The sequence below is a fragment of the Acipenser ruthenus genome, chromosome 20 (genome assembly GCF_902713425.1).
Source record: "Acipenser ruthenus chromosome 20, fAciRut3.2 maternal haplotype, whole genome shotgun sequence".
In the NCBI taxonomy this organism is placed as follows: domain Eukaryota; kingdom Metazoa; phylum Chordata; class Actinopteri; order Acipenseriformes; family Acipenseridae; genus Acipenser; species Acipenser ruthenus.
Genome location: NC_081208.1, coordinates 8,358,606 through 8,368,544, shown reverse-complemented (window position 1 = coordinate 8,368,544; position 9,939 = coordinate 8,358,606).

Below are 9,939 nucleotides of genomic sequence, written 5' to 3'. Positions count from 1 at the left end.
AGATAGAACAACACTAGAGTGAAGTTTACCTATAGCACAGGAAGTGATTGGGTACCTGGAAGCAAACAGCAGTTTAATCTAGAGTGTTACATTTGAAAGATCTAAAGTATATATATATATATATATATATATATATATATATATATATATATATATATATATATATATATATATATATATATATCTCCAACCTAAGAAAAAGGGGGGCCTGTTCTAATATTGTATGTGCATAAGATGAAAGAAAACCGATTATAAAACCTTGGTTGGCACTCTTTAATTAAAGAGTTACGACTGGGCTGTGTTTCAGAATAAACACATTTTGTCCACACATTTCAAACAGAAAATAGCATTCAAGTTCTTCTAGCGCTAGAAGTAAAATTGGATTAAAAAAAATAATGATATCCAAATGCCCAAAAAAAATCATTAACAAAAAAGGAAGGATTAATGTTCAGTTCCCCACAGCAAATGGAATCTGCGGCTCAGCTTGTAAAGCAGACACAAAGGTGTCATCTATTCCACAGGGCAATGACACACAGTGCACAGATGCACATACTCGCCTGAGTGATCTAGATGGGCGTCACATGATTTGAATGTACATCTTCACTCTGGATCTGATCGAGGTATTTAAGCCGGCAGTTTGTGATCTTCCATAGCAGACTTTGGCCGTGGTTCAGCAATAATCCTGTTTGCTTTTATGAAGCACTACAAAGCACGTTGGTTACTGAACTGGTGAAGTTCAGGCAGAGGTTAGGCCTATGTTTTTTGTTTGCTTGTTTGTATCTTATTTGGGTTGTTACACGATGATACAGAGGCTTTTGTTTCATGACTTTTTAATGTCAAGTGTAACTTTTACAAAATTATTCAGGAAATGTGAGGAAGTAGTAAAATGACATTAGGAGCCACACCCCTTTTTGGAAAACATGCTAATAAAATATTAATAAATGAAAGTGATGATAATCCTGTAAAGGTCATCGCGTCTATTTTAATAATGCTGGCTGTTTACTGCCCCTTTATGAAGAGCTGTACCTAATCTGAGGCTGGTCAGGCTTGACACAGTGTGGCACAGACTCCACAGGGCGCTGGGACGTGTCCTGAGGGAGGTTAATATTCCACGCAATGCATGCAGCGTGGTAGGGAGAGGATCATGATGATGCTTGATCTGGGGTTTGTGGTGGCCATGGAAGATGCCTGAAGTCATGCTCCTCAAACCACTGGAATCCATTCTGGCCCGGTGGATGGGTGCATTATTATTTGAAAGCAGCCATCTCCATCAAGGTAAACTAGAGCATTCCTTCAACCTTCCTGGGTAATGAAGGGACCCAGGGCACAGCAGGAGTACATGCCCCTACCAGGGCGATGCCAAATCCAATCGGGTAGACAAGTCCTAATAAACTTGGCTAGGCAGTGTATCTTGACATCATGAAATATAATAAAGATAAATAGGTAAATAGGTCCACGAACAGGGTCTCAGGACAGTGCTATTAAAAATCCAAACACTAGCCCTTGGTTTATCAGTGTCCAATATCAGTCCACTATATACTGAGAACACAATATATCAAGTCACAGAGGAACATCAGCAAACTACCGCAGTATGTGTTTAAATGTACTCTGTATTGACATATGTATGCTATATATTGTATCAGGCCAAACAGTAAAACACAAATGACCTACAGCTATACAGAAGTAAGCAGGCAACTGAACTAAACACTCTGCAGTAAGAAACACAAAGTACCTAAAGCATTACTGTACAGTACTAAAATGTTCAAAGGTAGAGCATCTGATACAGCATACAACATGTTTTTTTTTTCTAGTAGTGCAATTTAAAAGTCATTTTGAATGGGAAGCCAAATCCATGATCGCAATATAACTGACACTGTACCCTTTGAACTCTACCTATAGTGGGGAATGTTAAATTCAACATTGTACCAAAAACACTAACCCTGAACAGGACCAACTCGACCACCCAAGGTAATTCAGTTAGGGGCGCTCCTTTGCTGGCATGGTGACACACCAGAAAGTGAGCTCCCATTTTGGGCAACGCTATCCCCAGCAGGAGTGGGGGAGAACTTTTACAACAAGCATGCCGTATGGTGCTGAGTTAGTTTAGCGCTGAGCTGCACGCAGCTGTAATTCTGCATTACAAAAATATTCAAGGTGTTCAGAAGTACCAGGCAAACACACCCATCTACCCACGCCCACTGGGACACAACCCTAACCTGAACCTAGGGATAGAAGATCAGGTTTAAGACAGTGCAAGTCATGTCAGGGTTCTCACGAACAGCTGTAGGGATCTTACCTGTAAAGATGGAAACAGAGGCGTGTGTCAAAGCAGACTAGGCACTGTGAAACCTTTCACAACTTCAATCCCTGAAAACTGAGACCAGAGCAAAAATAAAGACACATTGTTGACTCATCGGCTACTGACCTTGCTCATGAGCAATATCCCCCAGCTTTATTCAAACAGCTTTGTTTCTCTTTTTGAAAACATGCTTGGGCATGTCCCTCCGGTTGAGTCCCCACTGTCATGGGTAAAAGCGAAGGAAACCATCTGCCTGGACTGGAGGACTAAACCCACCACGGCACAGGCCCAGCGAGGATGTGACTGGGAATCTCCGAGTCATTCAGATACTCTGCAAGCTGCATAGACTGAAATATAATAAGGTGTCATCTTATATGAGCTATACAGGATATTATACAGTAGTCTAGTTAGACGTCTTCAGCCATAACTATTAAACACTCAACAGTGCTAAAATTACAAATACTAAAAGCAAATTAATAAGGTCAATGACAAGCATTTTGACTAGAAAACAAGAAAAAGATGTTTGTCATACAACAAAATGTGGTAACCCTTTAGTTTAAGGATCAGTTATAAGTGATTATAAACAACATATAAACATGTTATTAATTATGCTATTAACAATTATGGAATATGATTAGAAATAATAAGACTATTATATGCTTTTGCCAGTTTTTTTTCTTTGTTTATAATCGCTTATAACGGATATAGTCTGTCTGTCTGTATTTTTAGGTCTGTTTGTCTTTCTATGCCTGTCTGTCTGTCTGTCTGTCTGTATATGTCTCTCGCTTGTTTATAGATTATTTATAATTCTTATAAGAGAGCTCTAAACTAAAGTGTTACCAAAAATGTTGTATTTGTGAAGGTAATATCTCTTAACAAAGCATAGCCAAACATATATAAGGAAATCACGCACAGGTGTATCATGGGAAGGTAAAATAAGTAAAAGAAATCATTGCAATCAAGCCTGGTAATGCATTGAAAAGCTGACAACTGAAAATGTAGTGTGGTTCGCTGCATAGAATCCGTATGGTAAGAAGATATCTAAGCTAAAGCACTGAAATGCAACATCCCGTTTACAGAGCCCCTGTGTACAGACAGCAGACCACAGTTTTATTGATCTGTATTGGGATGTACCTACTGTCCCTTATCTTAGTACAGTAAAGTGTAATAAAGCATAGTGAAAGCATGATAGCATAAGTAACTATTGGAAAGCCCAGTGTATGGTTAAACATATTACATTTATGGTAAGTGCATAACTATGGAAAAACATGGGAAAACTGCATAATTCCTGCTCAAAATTCTTGTGGTTAACTTTTATAAGGGTTTCACCAGGGTTAACACCCCTTCTGCTATCTCCTAGAGTGGACAAGGTCTCTGTGTCACGTCTCTTCCAAAGACACTAAATGAAATACTGTATGCAGCAGTGCAATATAGTACAGAAAGAAACTGTACTGTTGCTACGGAGACTATTACTGTATTACTACAACAATCAATCAATTATTTCCTGGCAATAAAATGAAGAGAAAGAGAAATCTAGGATTACTTTTAGAGGGTCCACATCCAAATGCCCACTGACAACATGTTCAGGCAATGGCTGCGTTCCGGCTAAGAGGGAAGAGTGTCTGCTTGTGAGCCCTCACCACCACCCAGCATCACCCTCCAAGCACCAACCAGGCAGCTTCTGAGAGGGATGAGATGAAAGTGAAAGTGCAGTGAAAATGTCATGACTAATTGCAGGACTCCAGGTAATCTACACTGTGTGAAAATGTAATGAATAATTGCAGGTGTACAGTTAATCTACCCTACATGTCAGTAACAGAAGGCTACCTACCAATAGTTTGCTGAAATGTCAAGCCAAGCTCACATCCACTTTAATAAAACAGGTTCTTTAGAAATGCAGGCTTCTCCTTTTCACCCCCTCAGCCATCGGAGTAGGATCAGAAGGCGAAGGCTTAGGTCGGCCAGGGTGTCCTCGGCTCGCCGCGCACCAGCGACCCCTGGAGACTGGCCAGGTGCCTGCAGGCTTGCCTGTAAGCACCCCAGAGCTGCGTTGTCCTCCAACACTATAGCTCTGGGTGGCTGCATGGTGAGTCTGCAGCGTGAAAAGAAGCGGTCGGCTGACGGCACACGCTTCGGAGGACAGCGTGTGTTCATCTTCTTTAATTTTAAATGAACCAATGTTGTTGTTTTCTTTTTCTTTTATCGAATCGAAATGTAATGAGTAATCATTGTCCAAAATGTTCACAAGGAAGAGGCTTGCAAACAGAGCTTTCTTTAACCAGCACCAGTACCGGTTATCAGTACCAGATATTTTAAAATAAAAAATACATGTTGTCTATAACGCATGGTTCTTTCAAAGCTGGACATTTGGAAGTGAAGCATGGAAGTGCACAGGTAACATTTACAGAATGATCTTGTTAGCTACAATCACGATGAATTGTTAGGTTCATTTCTCCTGCATGAATTCTATCACTGTATTGAGTAGGATATAAAATCTGCATCTCCCTGTTGTGAGACAGGAAACAGCATGGTTCAGCTAGGAAATGCTTCCATATCACTCCATATCACATCAGTGTTATTTCACCAGTGATGACTCTACGGAAGACGCTGCAGACGGTTCCCCCTCTTGTGCTGCAGCTTCCCTGAATCATGCAGGAAGGATCATCAGTCCCTCCATAACTTCAACAACTTTGAGCCTCATTCAATCAGTGCTGTTCTGCCCATGATATTGACCATGTTATTGCGGGTGTCTCTGATTTGTCCATTTCGTGTATGGATAGATAGAGGCAAAATATTTTAAATGCTTTCTATTCTGCAATTACATGCCATTAAAAAAATACACCGTAGTCTAAACATTTGTCCCCCAGACTACGATTCTTTCATTTTTATGTCACATACAGAAAGGTAATGGTGGGGTAGACCCAGGGTACTCTGTAGAATGGGCTAAACTTACTTGACCAGAGTTTCTGCTGTTTAAGATATGTTCACAATCTTGAAATCATTGCTCACTACCCCCCTCTGTTGGTCAGTGGAATTCTGATACAGCTGTTTTCTGTGTCCCATCACTGAATGCTATCCACTCTAAATGCTGGCTGTACAGCTGACAGCATTGAACTATACGTTTATACTTACAGTACTGGAAATAATTATGGAAACATCCTTATTATAAGCAATACAGTGCTCTTGTTATTGATATTCATAAAATATTTCTAGACTGTTGTTCAATATGGGACTGTACCTTATTCAGTCCAAGTCCAGATCTATTCATAGCTGACTCAAGTAATATACCAATACAATACGAGATATACCACAGCTGCGATAGCTGTCATTGTATACAAATCTATGTTTTATATTGCAGGCCAGCGATAGGCCTTGATTGCTAATGTGCACTGAGTGTGAGAAAGCAAGCTTAATACACGCTTTCTATTAACCCCAATTATACATGTATTTACTGCCACTGGTTACATGTGACTAACAATGCTTACTTAAATTGCATTATTTATAAGCATAACTGTATGTTTATGATGCTAAGTAGTATAATTGATGACGTGGAGAGTGCTGATCTCCATACCTTCACTTTTAATAAATCCTCTTTAAGTATCAATTACATGTAAACGACAGTGTGGCATTAAAGCAAAAAACTATATACAAACCTGATTCTGATAGCTCTCCACAGCAACCCTGAGTGCTGATGGCACTGGCATGTTATGAAACCACTTTAGAGAGGAGAGGGTTTTGTCACATGGGCCAATTGCTTTTCTGCACAACACAGGTAAGCATAGAGAACTGTACTGGACTAACAACCCATGCAGATACACAAAATGACAGAGGCAATGCAAAAACAGGAGGCCCCAGGTGAATGCAACATATTTTGTATGTATCCAGTAGAACCGAACGACATAACAGGTGATAGATGATACCTGGATGATATCTTGACCCCAAGTAGCAGTGAGGTTTATAACATTGAGTTGAATGAATCCATCTTTCCTGCACTAGTGATGGCAGCCAGCTTCAGAGAGGGAGTTGGGTTAGGCTAGTAGGAGCTACTTAGTTAAGCATTAAAAATGCTGTGCTTCACTCTGTGCAATGGCAAAGCCCCTGTTCTTGAACAGTTTAAGTATAATTTATCACAAATAATAACATTCTGACCAAATTTTAAATACATGGCACCTGCACACTTAAATCATGGAATTAACTACCCAATAAAATTTGAGAAAATGTCCCCACAAAGATAGCAACTCCTGAAAAACGACGTTGTGGGGACATCCCCACTTTGTAAAACACATTTTTAAGAACTATGCTTTAACAAAACAAAAAAAGTCCCAAAATATTTAGTTTGTTGTCAACTTTCACCCTGTGTGGAGTTTTGTCTTGCTGGAATTAGAAATAGTAAATAAAAATATAATGAGATGAGAAGTCCCCACCAATATAGGAATACAAACGTGTGTCTCTGTGTGTCTGTCTATGTGTGTGTGTGTGTGTGTGTGTGTGTGTGTGTGTGTGTCTGTCTGTCTCTGTGTGTGTCTGTGTGTGTGTGTGCGCGCATGTGTGTGTGTGTGTGTGCGTGTGTGTGTGCGAGAGAGAGAGTGAGAGAGAAAGAGAGAGAGAGAGAACCTCTCTGAATCCTGAAATGAGAAGCGCTTTTCTTAAAGACAAACCAAGGCTTAGCAGCAAGCCTTTTTAAATGTAAAGTCCATTGTTTCCCTGCAGTATTCTATTGCTGAAACAGTGAGGTATTACTGCCCCCTCGGTTTCTTTGGGTCCAATAACAATAGAAAATCATGGAAGGATAGCATTCTTAAAAGAAGCGGTACACCAGTGTAGGATTGATGGTGATCTTTTTGTTGGGAATGTACAATGAATTCTAGATTTTACTCATCTTCGAGTGTAGCGCAGATGATGAAATAAAATGTGTCATATGTTTTGGTATGAGTTGAGGAAAGCCCTTTTTGTCATTGTCATCTCTTCACTGAGATCCTTTTTCAGGGAAGTGATTATGTGACTTTAACAGGATTATAAATAAAAGCAGTCAATCTATTGCATACTGTGTGATTCGAAGCTGTTATCAGTTACACTTCAAATAAGAAAATATATCTTTTCATATCAGTTGACATTTCTCAGAGTTTGAGTTTGTTAAATTCTGAAAGCTTTTTTTTCATCATTAGTGCAATGTTTGTCTAAAAGAAAACAGCACCAATTATAATTTTAAAATGATGAAGAAACAGACTTCTCACAAGCCCCCCTATTCTGGTTATTTCTGGGGTGCATTGTTTCAGAAAGCTTATGAGGTTTCAGAGTAAAGAGCTTTGAGAATCTGGAGATTGTGCATGTGGCTCTTGAGTGGACACAGAATACATTTCAAGGTAAAGCTCTCTGTCCCCAGGCTCAAGAAATAAGAAAGCCTCCCAAAGTGGAGCCCTGGGCATGTCTATTGACCTGTTATTTACAATAGCAAAGTAAACCAGGGCACCGGGGCAAACTAGAAAACAGTGATTCAGAATACAACTTTGAGATTCCTGAAACATTTCTGAAATGGGTTTGGAGCCCTTTTTTAATAAGAAAAACTTGCTAACTATCCTTAAAAACATTTGAATTGAACAGTATTTAATTCAATATTATCTTTAAGAATGTTAACAAACATTCTTTAAAATCAAGACTTAATATGAGTCCCTAGTTTGGTTACTTCAGACTCACACAGTGGTACATCTCAATCAGTCTCTAGTGTAATAGAAGAGCACAAGAATGGGGCATTCAGACCATCTGGTACTGTCCTTTTTTATGACTTCATTTCACAATCGACTCTTAAATTGGTGTGACCTGATTGAGCTTTTACAACGACACTCCACACATGTATTCTTTAAAGCAGGGTTTCCCAAACGTCCTTGGCCCGCGGCCCCCATGACATCAGGCCTCCTGAGTGAGAACCCCCCCCCCCATGAAGGCATGCTGATTGGAAGTTACAATCACCCCTCTTAATGGTACAGACATGAGGGCATTGGAATTAAAGATTGAAATGCACAACAGAACTGACATCAAGGTGAGTGCCAATGCATTTTCAGGTGTCACGGTTATATGGGGGAGAATATTATTGCTATGTCAAGCAGGCCCGCTCCACCCATCTCACCCCAGCCCCCAGTTTTGAACCCCTGGTCTTAAAGGATAAGTAGCTTCAATGTCTTTTCCACATTTTTCTTATTGCTTCATAATGTTTACAGTCATTCTGGCTAGTTCTCATTCTGCTGTAATTTGGAATTTTAGCATTTTCTTTGTATCAGCCCTTATAAAAGTTCCCCATAGTAAAAGCATAGCAACTGAAATACAGTATAGTGACAGCACAGTAAAGCATAGCTAAGTACTGTAAAGCACAGAAAGGTATTTAAAGTATATGACAAAAACATGGCAAACCATGGTAAACTGGTAAATGCACAGTAAAGCATGGGAGACTACAATATTACCATGCAAATTTACCATGGGAGAGTCCACCTGGCATTATCTGTGTCTGTAACACATTGACAACTCCTGAGCAGAGATGAAAGGTCACCACATCATATGACTTTCTTTGGAAACTAGGATTCTACAGGCACAGTGATAGCCAGGTGGATTTTGACAAGGGGAGCAGTAAGGGAAAGGTTAAAAAATGCTTTCGAATTCCTGGTGTTCTGGGTGTTGAGCTGAAATTGGGCTTCCAATAAGATGTCCTGCCCTGTATTAGCAAAGTCTCTTCATCAAGTCCTCTGGGTCTGCTCTATTAAACACTGGCTTATCTTTATTTTTTATAAAAATATCCTGCTACTAAATTGTGTTATACTGTTAAAATGTTTTTATTCCACTAACAAAATGCGCCCTTGTCTGTGCTACAGAATAGAACCCAGAGTCTTAACAGAAAAGCCAAGAGGTTTTGAAGCATTTTGAAGCTTCACCGTACCTTCCTCCAGTACCCCCTGATTTCCAGGGGCAGATTTATACAGTGGACCTGGATGAGATAATGTCAAGCAGTCATACAAGTATTGTCCTAACTCTTGAACTACTTGTGATGTACCATGCTTGAGTTACACAGGAAAGGAAGATGACAGGACACCACGTTATTTCACTAAAGAGTGTATGTAAGATTGAGTGAGTGACGTTTAATACAAATTTGTGAAGATACCTAACATCACCGTTAAATAACGCTTTGACGAAAAACTTAGATGCACATATTCTCAGGGCAATTAAACTAACATATGAGTTATTTCTAGTTTTTAATTAAACAGCTATGCATTGTTATTAATATTAAAGCATGCTGTAAGATGTGTACTGCAGCCCAGCCTTCCCAGATATGACCCGCGTGTTGAGTAAGAATGAAATCCTAGCCTGTCTCTGCATGACATCCATCTCTACCAGCGATCTCTCCACAGTGATTTCACGGTCATTGTATTGGGGAGACAGGTGGTATTTAAAGTGCAGAACTGTTGCCAGGCTCTGAAATCAAGGTGAGATGCTGCAGTGTTGCTTGTTTCATTGAGCAGGAGGTATAGCCTGTCAAGCCTGCCCAGAACAGTCATATAGTGTAGCGTGCGATGAATTTAAAAAAGATTAAGTACCCTTTTAAAACTTTTTCTAGTGAAAGCACAGCAAAGTGTAATAAAGAACAGTGACAACAT